General features: G+C 39.7%; 1 long non-coding RNA gene across 2 annotated transcripts in view; it reads right to left on the reverse strand.

Moving 5' to 3' along the window:
• Window positions 1–19,340, reverse strand: part of LOC147150161 (uncharacterized) — a 99,172-nt gene that overhangs the window by 8,392 nt on the left and 71,440 nt on the right. Inside the window, exon 6 of one of the 2 annotated variants that reach the window (XR_015086231.1) lies at window positions 10,839–10,902. The exons of the other annotated variant lie outside the window; for it this stretch is intronic. This is a non-coding gene — a long non-coding RNA (uncharacterized LOC147150161). Of the gene's footprint in view, window positions 1–10,838; window positions 10,903–19,340 lie in introns of those variants that run through there. 2 annotated transcript variants of the gene reach the window in all.

The following is a 19,340-nucleotide window of genomic DNA, read 5'->3' on the forward strand; positions in this document are numbered from 1 at the left end:
CAGTAAATGTTCTCCATTTTCTGAAGTCCTCCATGAAAGGAGACTGATTTTTGTGTTTGATTACAATAGGATATTTGCAAACATCTGCTGTAACTTTCCAAATCAATGATCAATTTTTTTTGGTCCATTTTCTGATCAATTTCTGTTTGTGCATTTTCTGCACTGTCAATTACAAATAATGTCCAGTTTTTGAATAAGGGGATGCAAGTTAAAATGTTTTCCTTACCTAATCAATCTACAGTATTAAGTTTAATAAAAACTGACAGATTACATGATTAACAAAATATTCGTTCCTTGCAGCCCTATCTTCATCCAATCAACAAAAACATAATGGAAAGCACAAGTAAGGCTATTTAATTTTGGTAACTTTTCATAAAACTTTTCCTGTGAGTCACCTGTCAACCGTTGGCAAATGTTTCTTATTTTCTCAAGCACAGGTGTCAAACTCAGGGCCCGGCGGCCCGATCAGGCCCGCGACATCCTGGCCTGGCCCAGCTGTACTGGCAGATACGTTTTTTTTTAGAATCTGCTGCTCCATAAACTTGGTGCTCATAGGCCATCAGTCGGGAGAACGTAACATGGTTTTAATTAGACCAGAGCTGGAGGAAATGTGCAAAACACACATCTATGCAAAAATGACCCCATTTCAATGTGTAAATATGCACCTAAATAACGACAAGCTCAGTACAGCTTGAAGAGTGGACACAACATCAAGGTTGCTGGCTTAAATAAGACAACATGAAGAATGCCCCCACACATATTGCAGAACATTTTCCAGAATGAACGTGTGGTTCACATTCAACTCTTTTGATGAGCGCTTCGCCTGAGGACAGTGACAACAACACTGAGCTAAGGATGGAGATAATGAGCAGATGAACATTGTTATGCAGCGTGGCACACAAAAGTGACGCCTCCAGGTGGAGGAGCTGCCTGCAAAAAGTCAACTTCACTGATGAGAACAATGGAGGTGTGAATGGTGCACTAAGACAGTCGGTATACTCAAAGATAAAAATAACACTCTTTAAGAGTGACATCTTTATAGCTTCTGAACATAACTGCGCTATGTTGGCGCTGGTCTCGCACAGATGTCAATGTAGCGACTCAGAGAGTTTGTAATGATGCGATATTGCAAAGTGCTGCTGCGTGAGGTCACGCCGGCAATATGGCACTTTTTGTATGACCCTGAAATACACAACGTGACCGAGACTTTTTTTTGGAAAAACAACTCAAGTGCTGCAAAATCATTTCTATCTGCTTTGTGTAAATTGCGAAGAAGTATAGTGAAGTCCATCAGTGCTCACAGCCAAACTTCAATCAAGACTCTGTAAATGCCACATATTCATCATTCCAGATGAGTTAAATGTGCCCTATACAAGTTCAAAAAGCTTAATCACTCCTTGCTTTGAGAGCCATTCGCTCTTACATCACTTTCACAGTAATTTATCTGACTGAAGGAATATGGCTGCCATTATTGGACTGCAGGAGCTGTGCTGCGCGCACACGTACAGTTGATAAAGCACACACTCATACCGATTGTCAAACCAGTCATTAATACCGTGAAGACGTTTCGAGCCTCACGCTTTTTCTGTGGGCAGAGTGGCTGACGGGGATGGTGATGATTGCGCCTGCATTTGTGTGGGCAGTGTTTGAAATTCCATGATGGATTAGAGAGCAGTGGAGCTAATGAGCAGTATGAAGGCCGTGAGTGTCATTCATTAAAGTGGAAGTCAACCCAAACATATTTTTTCAATAATATGTTCTATGCGCCTTCACTAACCTAAACATGGCATTCTGATAAATATTGTGTTTGTGGAATAAGAGTTAATCCACCCTGAGCATCTGTTATGCCATTTCCAGAAGTGACAAAATGACCGCCCCCCTGAGATGACTAAAAACGGGCGGATGGATTTTTCATATTCCGCAAACACAATATTAATCAAAATGCTTCAACTAGCGGGCCTGCATAGAACATTCTTATTCTTGAAAAAATATGTTTGGGTTTACTTCCCTTTCCTGTTAAGTAAAACTGTAAGCGCAATGCACATTAACACATTTGGAAGGTTACTTCTTTAATTCTAACTTGAAAACAAACCCTATCTACGCTATATTTGTTGGTAAAAAAAAATTGGTTGGTTCAGTTCAATGGGATTACAGTTCGATTCCATGCTTCGGATCAATATGGTACGGGTATATACATTGTCGCTGTCCGGCGGAAACCTCGTATGTCCAAATCTGGTCAAATTCTTTTAAAAATATGTTTGGGTTGATTTCCACTTTAAGAAGACGTTTGTGAAGATGTTGGGCAGACTTTTGCTTTTGTGTATTCAAAGGCTTTTTGCACGTTGGGGGCTTCACATGATCGTGAACTTTGAAGTATTCGGAGGCGCATGGAACATATTGTAAAGAAAATTTTGGGGTTGACTTCCTCTTTAAATGATACCTTTCATTTTCAAAACGCGTGTCGTTTCCCTTGTCTACTAAAGTGTTAAAGCTGAAGTCAACCCAAAGATGTTTTTATTTCAAGAATATGTTCCCAGCAGGCCCACTAGTTGAAACACAGCATTCTGATTAATTTTGCGTTTGTGGAATATAAATTAAGCAGCAAAATGCACTAATTTTTAGTTATCTCCGGCGGCGGCCATTTTGTCACTTCTGACTGAAAATGACATCACAACTGCTCACAACAACCAATCATGTCTGACCTGTTCTCCGAATCTGAGCCGTGATTGGTCGTCGTGAGCAGTTGTGATGTCATTTTCAGTCGACAGAAGACAAAATGGCCGCCGCCGGAGATGACTAAAAATGAGTGCATTTTGCTGCTTAACTTGTATTCCACAAACGCAAAATTAATCAGAATGCCGTGTTTCAACTAGTGGGCCTGCTGGGAACCTATTCTTGAAAAAATATGTTTGGGTTGACTTCCGCTACAATATGCTACTTAGTCGGCATACTGTGCAATTGTTTCATGCACTGATTTGGATTTGTACGGTTCACCTCTGCAAGCAAAAATGGTGGCCTTAATCAAAAAGGCTCAATTGTGCACTAGTGGCCATGCTGCTGCTTCACAGGTTAAGGTCTACACATACTTGACTCGCCCTCTGAGCTATACTGCACCTCTGGTCTAAGGTGTGCGTTTTTACTTCACACCCTTAAGACTCAGCGCTGTCAGGGAAAATGCAGACAGTGGAAATCACCCACTGCAGACACCATGGACTCATTTGTACTGCTTTATCTTGTCAGAGTGACTTGGCTATTAGTTGTTTCCGAAGAGCTGAGCATAACAGACGCATTTGTAAACATTTCACAACGTTCCTCACCTTAACTTTAATCTCCAACCGCATGGTCTTATTTTCCAAACTTCGACAAGGACATCAGACGAAGCATGGCAGACATCTTTGTCTCAAGAGATATATGCTCCAGCAATTTCTGTCTCAAATTTTCAGGGCCAGTCACATTATGAGGTGGAAGGTAAGGCAGGGCCAACTGTTCATGCTGCAGGAGTCTAAAAGTGAGATGATGCCCACAGTAGCGCCCACATGGCCACAGGCGAGACTTTAACGAGTACTACGTAAGAGCAGACAGCAGGAAGCAGTAATGATGCGCTCGATATAAATGAATGCAGTGAGCAGACCACGTCCGAGAGGGATACATTTGGGTAAAGGACTGTGAACTTTTGGGGGAGTTTTGATGTATTAGACATTAGAACGAATTGACGGCTGAGACAGTCAGAAAAATGGGAAAAGACAGACATGCTGAATATATTAGTCACCGAAGACAGTTGAGGAAGGTTGTGCAGATAAATGGTTACTACGGCAACCATCAGTGTGAAACCAGACCAAGTGTGAATTAGGTACAGTATATTTTTAGACATTTGGAAAAAACGTTGTAATTGGGGTGCCAGTCATTTTTTTGTTTTTTTCTTAAAGAGATCGTTTGTAAACATGAAGTGTCCTCAGGGCTTCAAAGAGTCATGACTGCTCCAAAATCTGACTTTGAATGTCTTTTGGGGAAACTGTTTGTTGTGTTCTCCTCACGTTCGGAGGGGTTTTCTTTGGGTACCACATGAAAAAGGAAATGGATTCTTTGTGGAATAACCATGATTGCCCATATGTGTGAATGCCGTGTCTACCACTTCATCAAAGTCAGTTGGGATGGGCTTCAGTTACCCTGACCCGAATGAAGACAAGCAGATGGGTGAATATCATTTTTAAATCATTGAAAAAAAAAACACATCACAATCAAATCTTAGCTGGACTTAACTCAATTTGCGTACGCAGGTTTCACATCGTTATCTTGCAAGTGACTTTCTGGATCTAGATTGGATTGCGCATTTGATGACAGTATAAACTTCACATGAATAATTGTACTTAACGTTCTTATCGTTTGTCCAATGACATCGAATCACATCATTTTTGGTGCTTATTTAGGCTCGTACTTTATTTTGTTCACTTGGATCTAGGAAAATTCAGGATTGAGACGGAATGCTAGCTCCTAAAAGATCCTTGCCGTTCACTCATTATTTTCTAAATAATGCCCAAGGTTTGGTACAAGTCTGCACTCTCCCAGACATGGACTGCTTAAACTGTATAATGAAAACCTAATACATCATTTAAGTCGCACAATTCCAGTACAGCCAGTGCATACAGTACATGAAGAAGACTAACAGGGGCCACACGGCAACAGGAAGATGCAATTAGTAGTGTGCTGCCAAGATGAATGAAGGCAAGAACGCTGATGCGCCCAGGCATCGAAGCATAAATGGAATTGTTGAAAATAGTATGACACTCAATAGAGCACAGATCTCCGGCAAGGCCAACCAATCGAAGGACGCACTCATGCAATCCATGCCATTCCTGGACACAATTGATAACGCGGAACAATTTGGAAGCGAATCTATTATCCGAGCACAACCAGGATTATCTGCCAAATGGTGAAACTACGGGGAGGGGCACATGCAAATAGATGAATAAACACGTTCAGTGTGATTAAACAAACCCGAGACCAACTGAGGTAGCTGATTTTGCATCTTTAAATACTTCATCTGAAAGGCCACATGTGTGTGTGTGAGTGTAAATAATACTGTAAACATATCACAGCCAATCACCGCGCGAATGTTTTTTTCATAAATGTAGTGATATATCTGAATTTTTTTTTTCCCCAAGTTTGTTTTGCTCAACATCTCTCAAGGCTGTGATGAATAAGATTCCAATCCCTCTTGAGACCCTAGTGGAGGAATTTCCACACACTGAATATGCAACACTAAATTTCCTCCAACAAATGAAGTGACTGGAGGCTTATTGCTCTCTTTTCTAGTCACACACGTCTTTGTGTTTCCGCAGGAGATAAGCGTCGCAGACGCCCACACTTTCCGAAGATGTTACAATCTGCGCATTCAGTATACTGGTAGTTTGAGCCACAAAGCAAGAATCGGTTAATTCCCAGGCCATTCATTGTTAGTGATGGCTAAGCCTGACTTAAAATTGTAAACCTTTTCAGTCCTCTTTGGGAGAAAGGGCGTAAGACATAAAATTTTGATGTCACTTCTCATCCTTGAGGCCTCCCCCCACACTGCCTTAATCTTTTCCTGTGCTCTTGCAGTGTGAGAGAATGTGTTATTTCAATGCCGCAAGAGATTGCAAGTGAAAGTCGGCTTCCGCAGACAAAGCACCTCCATCTGCCTGATGTGATGGGTCATTGCCCCACTTGACCACAATGCAAGCAGATTGTAACAGGGGGGTAACACAGGTAAACAACTATTCAGGCATTATCATCATCAACATTGGAGTTACAGTTATTAATCCAATATAGCCGCCGCACCGAAAATCTGTTTTTTTAATAGCAAAAACACCCTCTGTAATGTTTTACTTCATAAAAACATACAGTCATGAAAAAATACATTTAACTTTCCAAATAACCACATAATAGAAGTAGGGAAAGGCATTCTGTTGAAGTGACTTTTAAGGATTGATTTAAAAATGTTCCCGGATTTTGCCCGTCTCAGCTCCAGGGGCAGCTCATTCCAAAGTCAACAAGCTCTGTCAGAGGATGCTCTTATCGTCTTTGGTTTTAAACCTCGACTTTGAAACAACCTGCCCCAAGTGCTTGATCAACACATAAAACCACACACAAAACAAAATCTGCGCCCCCAAACTAGAAGTCTGGCATATTTGTACCAAGACTGACCTGCCGCTGGTGTGAGAAGAACAAATACAGCAAACTGTTACCTTCTCCGATAACTACATTGCAGTTGCAAACTATTCTCTGTGTCATTTCTATTGCGCTGAATGAGTTAGGAGTCACAAAGCAGTTGCTCCTCTTCATCTACAATCTCCGGCTTCAAGGCAAGCTTCCTAATTGTCATTTTGTTTTCACGTCACAATCACACAGTCTGTGGCCCATCTTAATTTGATGTTGCCTATGTAGAGAAGGATTTGCAATCATAAATTATAAAAAGTCATAAGAGAAATTACCCCCCCCCCAAAAAAATCCCCAAATTTGGCAAAGCTTTTCCACAATCTAAAGTAGCCCCCAAAATCAGCCAACCTATCTACCTAACAGATGGATGAAATGTATGCTCAGTCCACAAATTGAAATCAACTTGATGAATGCTGATCGATTCTATGGTGTATGCCACAAGATTTATTTATTTTTTGGGGTGGGTGGGGATTTGGGGGTGTTACATATTAAAATATAAAACACTCCAGCTGTCATAGCGCTCCAAATATAATTAGACATCTGGATTCTAACTCCTCTACTGCGCAAAGGTGGTTCTTTTTCTTCATCTGATCAGAGTAAGCCTTTCCCATCATGAACATATACCACATTTCCCCAAGGCATGCAGATAAACCTGATCTCTTCTATTTTCAGCACAGGTGTGGAAACATGATGCCCTTCAATTCTTAACACTTTACACAGGTGTGGGCTTAGCTGCCACAGCTCCTCAGAGGGCCACTGTTCATACTAACATTTACTCAAATTTGATGTGCAGTTAAAGCAAGGAGAACGCCATGTGTTTTGAAAACAACCACACAACTTTGTCTTAATAAAGTCTGTTCATCTAAATGTGAACAAACACATAGCAAGCGTGTCACAGTGCTATAACCCACGAAACATTAAACGGTGATTGGAACACAGACAGTGGAGTAGCATTTGTAGACCGATAACATAAAAATACAGACATATCGTATATTCTTTATCCTCTGTGAAGAATGAGTCACATTACAGCAGCATACCGAGGAGCTGACAAGTCACTATCTGTATATGTCTGAATTATACTGCCCCCTCTGGTGAATAAGAAGCTCCAGAAGGAGCAGCACAGTGTTTGATTAATGGCATTTTTGTTAATTTCAAAGAGGAAAAATGATTTGAGTGTTTTGAGCTCAGAGCGTGGTCACGGAATTAAAGGCACATCTCAAGACAACGCAATACCAGAAAAAGCTACAAGTCAGTTTCAATCAATATGTAACATTTCCTTTGGAAAGTTAATATTTTCATACAACCACTGTGTGTTACACTATGTGTCTAATTTAGTGTTTGAGTGTGACATATACAGTACTACCTAAGTGTGACGGTACTATCTTGCCAGACTGAGAATTGCACATTTTTAAACATTTATTGTCTTGTCCTTTGGTTCAGAGTTACAGCTTGGCTTTACCCATCTTTCACATTAAACTTTCACAGTCCCCAAAGGGATGAATCATTCACAATCCCTTAGCATTTCCATAAGTATACTTGCAAATTTAGAATTCATACATTTAAATGGTTCTAATCTCAGTGTGGTTCAGTGCACCAATTACATCTCAAAATATCATTCATCCTCTCTTAATCCATGTACATATACTGTACACTACTTACCTAGTTGACAGTGAACGGGGCGCAACTCTGATGAGAACCTGTTGGACAGTTATCTATCTGTCTATCTATAGCAGATTGGGTTACTTTTATCCACGCTTGGGGTAATTATTTTGACCTAGCAGATTGGGTTGAAGATGGATTTGGGTGGGCTGAGGCTAGTCACCATTTTGGACAGTTTTGTGTCCTGAAGTGGGAATACATTTTAAGTAACCTTCTCAGAAAATGTCAGAAAGCTTTGGTGGCGGTTGGATGGCTCAGTGGGTAACACAGCTGATTGTAGACATGGAGACTTGGGTTCAAGTCACTGTCAGGGTGAATGGTTACATCAAGTCGGGCCCTTAGGCAAGACCCTTTACACTAAGTAAATTCCCCCTCTCAGGATAAGAATGGATGGGTTGCATCAAGAAGAACATCTGGTGTAAAAACTCAGCAAAACATATGTGAGTGACTCACAGTGCTGACAGTTTCTTCTTAGAAAAGGTTGGTCATAAAATTTGTATTATTTTAACAACAGCTATACTGTTAAGATGCTAACCCCTTTTTGAGATTTAACTCATCAGGATGGGTAGTTTTGACCTCTTGTTGGATCAAAATCTTGACCCAACATGCTGGGTCAAATCCTTAACCCAATGCGCTGGGTAAATAACCCAGCATAAGATCAGTCCAAAATGCTGGTTTAGCTAGCCTATTTCTCCCAGTTTTGGTTACTTTTAACCCAGCAGTTTTAAGAATGTAGGCACCATCACTAGTTGACCGAGTCTCACACTCTATTTGAACCTAAACATTTGGTATGCAAGCATAGTGACTACATCCTAACACCTGTTAAAATGTTCTAGTGATTCGCTACAAAGCCTCACTCGCTTCCTCTGCCTGTGGTTAGCATTTAGGGACCTACCTACTTAGCTGGATTGGGAGCTCAGCATTTTTATTTCTACTTTTCATCATTGCATACCGATGTCTTCTATGCCTCAACGGTTCTGTCTTTCAGTGAGATCAAGGTCTTATTAGAGGAAGTCGTACGTTGTGTAAGCTTGCATATGATTTATCCATTTCAGAGCTGCAAAAACAGTGAGGTGTTGAAAATGTACAAATTTTATGTTAATTATATGCACTTGAAGCTAGAAAATGTTTTTTTTTTTTTTCCTTCTTCCTGCTGGTGGGATTTGCTGTTTGCTATTCAAGTGGTACATCAGTGAGGATGTGCGCTCACAGCCCCAACGCTGTTATCTGCCCCCTGAGCCCGGGATAAGACGGGACAGGCTTTCCCACCCTGCGTTGGCCGTCTTTAGGTGGCTCGGCTCCCGCTTTTTGTGTCCTATACTGACCTGGAAAGCAAAGAGTGAGAATGAGGGCTCAGTGGAGGCGACGGAGCTGATCTTTAATATCACTCTGCTTCAATCTGCTGCCAAACCATCATTGGACCATCTCTTGGCTTCTCCTGAGTGGGGTACTTTTCAGATCACTTTGAAGTATCGAGTCAAGGTGGTTATGAAAAAGGACATCACAATCTCATGAAACTGCTCATACTGAGATGGCTTTGATGTGCGATTAACTATTGACCATGGTAATACTACTCCTTCCATATGTCAGGAGGCAAAATTGTGTGCAAGAATAATTAGTTGATGTAAAACAAAAGGCAAACAAGGTGCTAGGATAATAAACTAACAAAATGTTGAAATTTCCAAAAAACAACAATAAACAAAACAAACACTAGGACTATTACTATGACTAGACTGGACTGGACTTTGACAAGACTTACCAAAGACAGGATAGAACAGACAAACCAACAAGGGCTAAAAGAAAGCTGGCAACTAAATACGAACAAGTTAACGCTACAACGAGGAACACTTGGACAAGACACAGAGGGTAGGAGGAAGCTGGTTGGTTAACACAAAGGCCCGGGGATGACAAGCACAGGTGGACTCAACTTAACGAGGAAAAAACATGAAACTACAGTCAAAAACCAAACTCAAAACACAGACCATCACACCATATTTATTAAGCAATTCAAAGCATTCCAACTTCCAAGTATTAAGCTCATTGAGGACATCTTGGCAACAATTTTCAACATCCCCCAAATTCTCACTTACCGCACATTTCCACTGTTTCCATTAAAATAATTCCCACTGAAATTAATGGAGACATTTTCCAAAATTAACTCATCCTTTCATATTTCACAGCCATTCCAACTTTAAACCTAGGCAATGTGGCACTCTAGGCACAGTTTTATATGGTTCCCTCCCCTATCGACAATTTACGTGTGCTTACAAAAGAAGTCAAATAGCGTCGTTTTTAACAATGCCTTTAATTTATAACATGTAATACAATTTGAAATATAAAACAGAACATTTTCTTCATTTCATTCTCTCTCTATTTTTTTGTTTCACATCCCATTTAAATTGCAATTTCCACCATCATAAATTTGGAAATGTACAGCAACTAACCGAGGCACTCGAATTAATTTAACGCTGATTTCAAGTGAACTCACCTTGCTCCTCTAAGCTAATTTTATTGATTACATTAATTTCAATTTAGTTCTGTATAATTATATTGAAAGTGAATTTTCACCCGTTTTTGGCGCCCCCTAGCGTCCGCAACGGCCTTGGTATCTATCTGACTTAATGGGTGAGTCAGCCTGACTTTAAACTGTTCAGCTATTTCCTTTTTAAATGATTTATCACAATTATCTATCTTGAATTCCCTATTTTCTTTCATGATTTAGTGGACAACATTCTTAAACCAATGCAGAGATTTTACATAGTTAAACTCCCTTTCTCACACTACATTCCTCAACCGATTCAAATCCCTCCTCAAGTTGTTCCGCCCATTCAGGACATATACTGTACAAAACAAATTTTCACATTCCCAAAAACAACAGAAGTATTTAAACATTGAGAGATATTTTACAGATTTACTTCATCTTTCTAAATATCGTACAAATTCAAAATGTTCAAACTCTTGCCCATCAGCATGAAAGGATGAAGCTTGCTTGGATGAGAGGCAAAAACGTCACGTCAAAAATCACCAAAATAGCCCAGGTGCAATGCCCTGAGAACATTCCAAAAATTCAATTAATTCCACAGTATTTTAATTCAGTGTCAGTTCTTCAGCATCAACATGACATTTTGACAGAATCTGTATTCTCTATAGTTGCTATTATTGGAAAATGTGTTTGACGTCTTGTAAAAATATGACTACCGATTTTATTTTCGCAGTGATACTCCTTCGTGGTTGCTATCACTGTGTTCCCGGATGTTCATTTTTAATATTGCACAGGTCAGTTTCATTCCTCAAAATGTTCAGAAATTATTTGGTGGTATAAAGTGAACCCAATTCATTTGTAAAAATATCTGACAAAAGTTGGTGGTGGATGAAGTTAGAGAGCAAATCAATACTTTCATTTCCAGAAAAACCTTTTAGACAAATTTTCCGCAGACCTTCAGCTGTGCTCCAGGTAACTCGGGTCAACGGTCATTCCTTATATAAACGGAATACTAACTGTATGTCTGCTACAGTTGTATTGTATAGATTCTACACAGTTGAGGCGTAATTGGATACCATCATTCTAGGAACCAGTGAAGTGAAGTGAAGTTTGCCATGTGACCACTTTGATCACCAAAAATACAGTAAATTACAGTAAGTTGGCTGGAAGTATTGCAAATTGCATCCTGGCAAATTGAGGCATCAGAAGTCACATTTGGTCATCGTTCCCGTTATGAGAAGACACACTGTAGTAGAGAGATCATTAGATGTGCGTGATAACAACAACAATGACTTTCAACACAAAGGGCTGTGGAAAGTAAGAAAAAAAATGGATTGATGGACAGACTGGTGAATGGAGTGAGGTTCCATAGGTTGTCAATAGGGATACATCCAATTAATATGGCTCAGAGTAGTTATCAGCAGGTTGCTTTTGCATGTTGTCATATTTCTAAAGAGTAAGACAGTTAAAAACAGTGAGATACTTGAGATACGGACCCGACTTGGGAGTTTTTCAAGACATGTCGTCAATTTTTTGCTTTGATTGGCAAGCCAAAATTCAACATGCAAGTAGCAGTTCGGCAGATGGTGAGGAATTCTTCCCCAAAAAAAGAGGCTATTCAATGCCTTTCCCAGATGAAGTTTACCTTCAAAGACAAAGAGAATTAAATGTTGTGTATCTATAACAACCACACAGCTTTGCCTCGGGAAAATCCGCTTATCTTAATGCTTGCAAACAATGTAAAATGCCTTGTAATATCTTTATTATTAAATACATCAATGTGAAAAAAAACATGTTATCAAAATAAAATACTGTATGCTCCTTTTATTATGAACACAGGTACAAATCAACACTAAATCAACACTAAATCAATGAAGGATTTTTTTTTTTTTTCTGATTTTTTTTTTCATCCATGATGGAAATATCTCATGATGCCTTTCCATGAAGGCTGCGTGTGCACCGGTCTATATGAAAATAAGATGCCCACAATTCCATAATGCCAGGAGATTATTACGCGTTATAATAGAGAATTTCCAAGCATAGTACGATAACTCTAACCCGCCATCACAGAGCCTATTATTAGACATAAGTAGGTTAGCAATTAGAGGACATTTGATTATTATCATTTGGAAAACTTCATCAGAATCGGCAGAACATCTTGGTAGCTCAAAAGCTTTTAGATTACAATGGCAATGTAATATAATATAGCTGAATGACATACAGTATTCAGTAATTACTGTGGGCTTGATGGCGCCTGTCTATCTGCACTGATATATCTACCAGATAATAATGTCCTGCCGGGAGGAATATAACAAAGATGGGCCCTGATTAACAGAACTACAAATTATTTCTAATAGCCATGGGGGCAGCATTGTTGTGAAGATATGCAACATTTAAGAAAATTGAGCAGTTTGGCTTTACTTTTAAATCTCAGCGTGCAAGCCTCGTGCTTTCAGAGCATGACTGGTGTGTGGTCCAGCATATTCAACGTGCTGCATATTCAGTACTCTGCAATACAATACAAGGAATCATCTGGTCATTTCACCTGGTGCTTTTACCGTATTTATTTTTATGGGATTGTACAAAGTACATTTCTTAGTGTACATTTTAATGTAACAATACGTTTACCATTGCTATCATACCGAGTGACATTTTTTCATTAACATTAAGACCCTCGCATGTAGCTAAACAGGGTCCACCAAAACATTGCGCAAATGACTGATGGATGTGTAGTATACCAGCACAGGGGATAACAATGTTGGGATGTAGATTTCCAAAAATGTGCTGTAGGTTGCATGCAAATATCTGAATCAACAAGACAATACCCTCACCTCATATTCCCATCCCAATAGAACCCCTATTTTTAACCACTCGGCCACATGTGCCCATCGGCCTGCTTGTCATGCAACCCTATCCTTTATAGAAACTGAATTTCTCAAAGGGGAATCATATAAGTAGAAAACAATGTCTAAAACTCACAGAATAGACTATATATGTGCAGCAAAGGTGTACTGAACCAACAGAATGCAGAGGCAGCAGTCATAACAGCGTGAGGGCACCTGCTTTATTTAAAGCTTCATTATGAATTAGAATTAGGGAAATTATTAGGATGAATCCATGACCCCTGACTTCCACTATATGGGCACTGTTTAATGGACTCATGTGAGCGGTTTAAGCGGTATAGATAATGGATGGATGGATGGATGGATGGATGGATGGATGGATGGATGCCCTGTAATCACAGCATATTAGCATTTCTACATTCACTGTACATTGCACAGTAACATGCATTTCACTTGATCAATTAAATAATTTTGGGATCTATGGTTTAAATACATAGCTGTTATGAAATGCGCTATATAAATAAAATGGTATTGTATTGTATAGAATGAATTCAAATACATTTTACATCAACAACAAAAGCTTTTACTGAACACTTGGGCCTACTACACTGCTGTATTGTAATGCTGGTCATGATGGCGGCACTTGGAGATCAAAGTATTTTTTAAAACGGTACTTGTTATAAAAAGTTTGACTGTCCACTATGGAGGCACCATTCATTTTTCCTTGAATTAGACGTGCAACATTTGCGCGACCAGCTTGGAGCCATTACGCCATTTGAATTGCATGAAGCTGTCCGTCCTCAAGCACTACCCTCTGAGGAAAAACATGATGGTGTGTAGCTGTGTGGGTCCTTAAAATGAACAATGACCCCCGTGTCCTTGCAGGATATTTTCTCTCCTATCTTTATTGCGATACTACCATCTCCTCTGTGCTCTATTAAATGAAAAAAGAAGACGTCCACCTACTGCGCGGCGTGGCCGTGTTTGTTAAGGCTTTGTTTGAAGAAAACTATAATATTCCATCCCATGAGTACCAGTGTTAATACTTTGGCATAAGCCACAGTAATTTACACAAGAGGAAACTACAGAGGAGACCTGTTGGTGTAACAAAAACGATTTTGTCTTTACTGCCACTCACGTATTTTATTATCAACACATACAGTATTGAATAGTTGCTCCTATCCAATCTGTTAAATTCCATCTTACCTTTAATGGGGTTCTGCAATATTACAGTTCTGTAAAATCTCTATATGGGGACGGCGACTGTGTTTTCTAAGGAAAACAGAAGTTTCTCAGCACAGTGAGTCACAGGGTCAGAGGACTATGTGACTTCATCCACAGCGACAAAGTGAACTCAATTTGGAACTGCAGTAGGTCAAATGAGGTGGAATTGGTTTGGCTTTTCTCATGAACACTTTATGGTTATATACTGAGAATTCAGCTCCTGCACTGGTCATAATATGAGTCAGGTTTTCACAGAGGCGGCTCTTCATTTTGAAGGAACAGCAAGTGCTGAATACAGTGTACGACATTATTCACGCTTCCATGCAGCATGTTTGGACACGACACAATCACTTTTTTGATTTGCTGATCATGGGAAGATCATAACTTAATGACGAACCTGTCTCCAGATAGTTACCTTATTATTAATTGAAATGATTAGTATTTGGTTAGAAAATACATTCATATGGTATAGTATTATTATTCATCCATCCAGGCTTTCTTAATATAGTAATCAGTAGTGGATATGGAAGTGTATTGCCTGTAGTTTCTGTTATATATAATACTATTTCTTGTTATAGAATTAGCGGAAAATTGGAAAGTATTCTAATATCTTGTTGATGAAATGGAGATAAAAGGGGTAGAAATATAAAAGTATACATATACTTCTTCTTACTCCTTTTCGAACATGTAATGTATGTCTGCCTTTTTGTATGCACTTAAATGACACTCCTTTTTAGGTTGTTGTTTTTTTTTCTTTTCTTATTTTGTTTTTATTTATCATTTTCTTATATGTTCGAAATAAAGCAAAAAAAAAAAAAAAATCTTTGAGGCTATTTTATTTCACCTTGAACTGGGGCCTTATCCAAAGGTGAGAAAGTGTTGAACAATTCAAAAACACAGTCAGTATGAGCACAAAACCGCCAGGCTTCTGTGACAAAAGGAAAAATGCCAAGAAAAGCCTACTAGAACAACTGAATGTTATTTGGGGTCTGTTAAAAAAAATACTGTTCAAAATGCAGTGCTGAAAGCTACGTGCCACATATTGAAATGACAAGGGCATGCCTCCTATGCAAACACCACATGGTCAATATCTAAACATGCATATTGCATGTCAAAAGTGAATAATTCAGTAAAAAGCATCAATATTGAACAGATTCCTTCCATTTTTTTTCCAACTCATCTCAAGTTTCTTTATGTCTTCTCTCACTGTTTGCCGTTGCCAGTGGCTAGCTAGTCTGCCAACTGCTGTCAATCAAACAACCACCCTTCCACTTCATCCAAGCTTTTCTAATATTTCCCCACAACCTTTTGAATACATAATGACATTACCTCCTAAAAGCGATTCCAGTCATAATTCAAACCTCCAGCTATAATCATCACAACACCTTCTCCAAAAGCGTAATCATTTTCTGCTCATGACTACAAACACTGGTAATTTGTGCACTTTCTCTGTCCCTCTCACTTGCTTACCTAAATTAATTAGCCCGAGGTAAATTGCCTCAGTCGCTGCGGTGGTACTTCGAGAGGAAAAAAGCTTGCAGGTCAGAGCAGAAAACAGAACAATGGGTTCCCTGAATCCAATTAAGCAAAAGAAATGTGAAGTCTCTACAGTACAGGCAAAGAGCAAATGCCCTACCCTCAGTATAGCCTTTAGTACATGCAGAGAGAAGAATTGGAGTGATAACGTTTCCCCCTGGCGCTCCCCGTGTTTAGGAATTCAGCAGAATTTCAGACTGGATTTTCATGCTGGAGCGCTGAATACAGCATGTAAGAAGATATTAACGACGCTTCACTCGTGAATGCTGTCAAATTGGAATCCTTGCAATTTTTCTGCCAAAGTGGCTGACAGCAGGAATTCACGCCTTCTGCAGAGCCACAGTTGTGCTCACTTAGATGCTTATTCAACCATTTCTAGAAATCTTAATCTTCTAAGCAAGGGACATGTTGGATATTTACACAGGTGCCAAACTGGAATGTGCCTCATTAGAGAAATCGAGATTCCGTATTCGTTCGTTGTCATTTGAAGGTCATGTAGTGAATAAACATTATCTTCACCAGACTGTGACTAACATGCAGGCGTCGAGTCTCATTTTAAAGCATTGACAGTGTCCGTTTTGTTCCCAGACAGGTGTGCAGTGAAGATCTTGGATTTGGGCTGAGTGGCTCACTGCCCATTTTTAAATCTTTAAAAAAAAAATTTAATGCTTGAGATACGAGTTTATTTTTATTTTATCATTAATTAATGGGCATTAATGGCAGACACACACACACACACACGTCCAGGGAAGATTTCATAATCGCGTCTATGTAAAAATGTTTATGCTTAACTAATGATCTCTTTTTTATTAACATAGTTTCAAGAGTACACTCTCCATGGTGTCTAATCTATCACTCTTTTGTTTTCTCAATTAAATGCATAACCGATTAAGTTTACTCATACTATTAATATTTGACCAGCTGCTGGCTGGTGAGTAAAACTATCGAGCTAATAGCTAGCTTAGCTTCACAGTTCACACAGCTAGCTTAACTGTGTCTGACAGATAAAAGTAAACGCTGTCGATGTTTTCTCAGCTTTGAGTTTCAACCCTTGCATGCTATTATCTTTTTACCAATTTGATCAAATTGGTTACTAACCCTTGAATCAAAAAGTATTCATCTTTTGTGACACTTGCTCAACAAGTCAACCTCAGCCCAGAGTTGCCAAGAAAACAGCTTAGTGAGCTTGACGGGTGTGAGACAAGTTTTGCTATATGGCCTTTGGGAATAAATATTTACACACCAAGAATTCTGCCTTGGATAAAACAATCAAAGTGATTTCGTTGATCTATGTCTTTCATATAAAACTCGACTGCACATGTGCAAATTAGAACTACCACACCAAAAGGACCGTCTCAGATTTGTCAAACAATTTCCAGTTCAGGTTTCCTAATAGTCAATAAAAACAGATTTATGGGTTGCAGGCACTTGGGACCAAAATGTATACAGATTAAACATACTGTACTGTACAGTATATATTACAGGTTGGAAGGAAGTGAAGTGATTCAACTTCATATTCTTCAACACCTCCTCCTTGCTTTGTGAAGTTGTGAGGAGCTGTATCATCATTCATCTTACTTTATTTCTTATGTTGAAGATGTCACATTTCAAGCAGGGACGCACATGTTGATTGATGTGATTTGTAGAACAGAAGCCTGCCGCGCAGATAGCATTTGATCATGCAGTTTTGCACCATTAGCAAGAGGGTGCAAGACAGATGTCAGGAAGCGGAGGATGACTTGACTTCGTAATTATTTTTTACTCCCGTTCGGCGGTTAAATCAATTTAATTGTCAAAGTTTCATTCTCAGTTACAGACATAATGAAAGATGACATCACTCTGAGGAGTCTTGTTTGGCAGACTCGTCCCCACAGGCAGGCCATTGGGGGCTGTGACCGCCCACCAAGATGCTTGTGCCCCCCACTTGAGGCATGGCTCTCGAAAAATAATCTTTGTTTTGTTTTTTAATCATGGTAGCTATTTTTGTGTTGTGCAATATTAATGTTGAGTTGTTTATCACAATAACATCAAAATATAAAGAACTAATGGTGTGATTTTGTTTGATTGATGGCCTTATTTTTTATCTCTAACAGCCATACTGAAAATAATGTTGCCAATGTTGGCATGCAAGAATCACACACATTTTTCCAGAGCTGGGCATTCCGCCTATCCGACGGACCGGTCCGGCTATCCGCCTATGACAGAAGCCCATTTTGTTGGCAATTTCAATTTCCCATTGGCCACGGTGAGGCTTTTTGACATCTTCTGCTTCCTAAAAAGAGACGCATTTAGTCCGGCCCACGGTGAGGCTTCCATGCCACAGTGAGTCTTTCGTTTCAAAATTCGCCAGGGATGGGAGGGGGAGGGGGTGGTAGTTCGTCAACGGAAGCCCGTTTAAAATGATAGTCGGACCGACCTATATGACGCACACACTCGATCATGTCACAATGCAACCCGTCCCCGATGGTGCACTGTGCATTATCTGCGCATAGGGAGCAGTGGCCCTGCTGGGACTGGTTGCTAGTCAATCACAGGGCACACAACATGTTGCAGCAGCATGAGGTTGTGTTCAGACTCAATAGGAGCACCCTTTCTGAGCCAACTACTTTTTGATTCTTTCATTTCCTTTCCAACTCAACATGCAGTCAAATTTAGTGCACCCAAATGCAAATGCTCAGTCACAAGTGCAGTTCAAACGTCAGTTAAGGATGTGAAAACTCAAAGTCAACAAGCAGCACAATGCAAAGTAACGCATTGATTGACACGAGCTTTAATTACCTCGTCCTTCTGTCGCGACTTTACTGCACTTAGCATTCCACACAAATGCAAACATAACTATAAACCTCCACAGACAGACCTCCACAAAGGCTGACTGCTGACACCAATGGTAGATGATCCGCCATTCCATTAGCCATGAGTTTACTTCGTATACTATAGTGGGTTAAGACAAATGCAGCCAGAAAGAGCTGACTACACACAAGACACCAAGTCTGGTTATAAATTTGAAATGCGGAAGGTTTTACAGTAGTCATTGAGCTTGCACTCCAGTCATGTAGCTGTTGCCAATGCACCTTCAATAGCAGCTGACCACTGTCGAGAGAGAACTGAAAGAGGTAAAGTCAAGTCAACCTCATTTTAAGGCAGCGATGAAGAACAATTCAATTATCTGACATCCGCGCTTGTGCTAAAATGGAATGTTTTTCCTACTTGGGCCATTCCAAACCCCTTCAGCAAATTGGAGTTTATGCTGTTCACATTCAAATGCATTTACTGGCGGTTAGAAAAATAACAACCTAAAAGGTACAAATACAAAAAAAACATTAGTGAATGTGTTTTGTCCTGTGGTTGGTGTACAGTATAATGTGGATATGCATGGACTTTGTTTTAATGACAATATCTAA

The sequence above is a fragment of the Filicampus tigris genome, chromosome 3 (assembly GCF_054856515.1).
Source record: "Filicampus tigris isolate MCC_2025a chromosome 3, RoL_Ftig_1.0, whole genome shotgun sequence".
NCBI lineage: Eukaryota > Metazoa > Chordata > Actinopteri > Syngnathiformes > Syngnathidae > Filicampus > Filicampus tigris.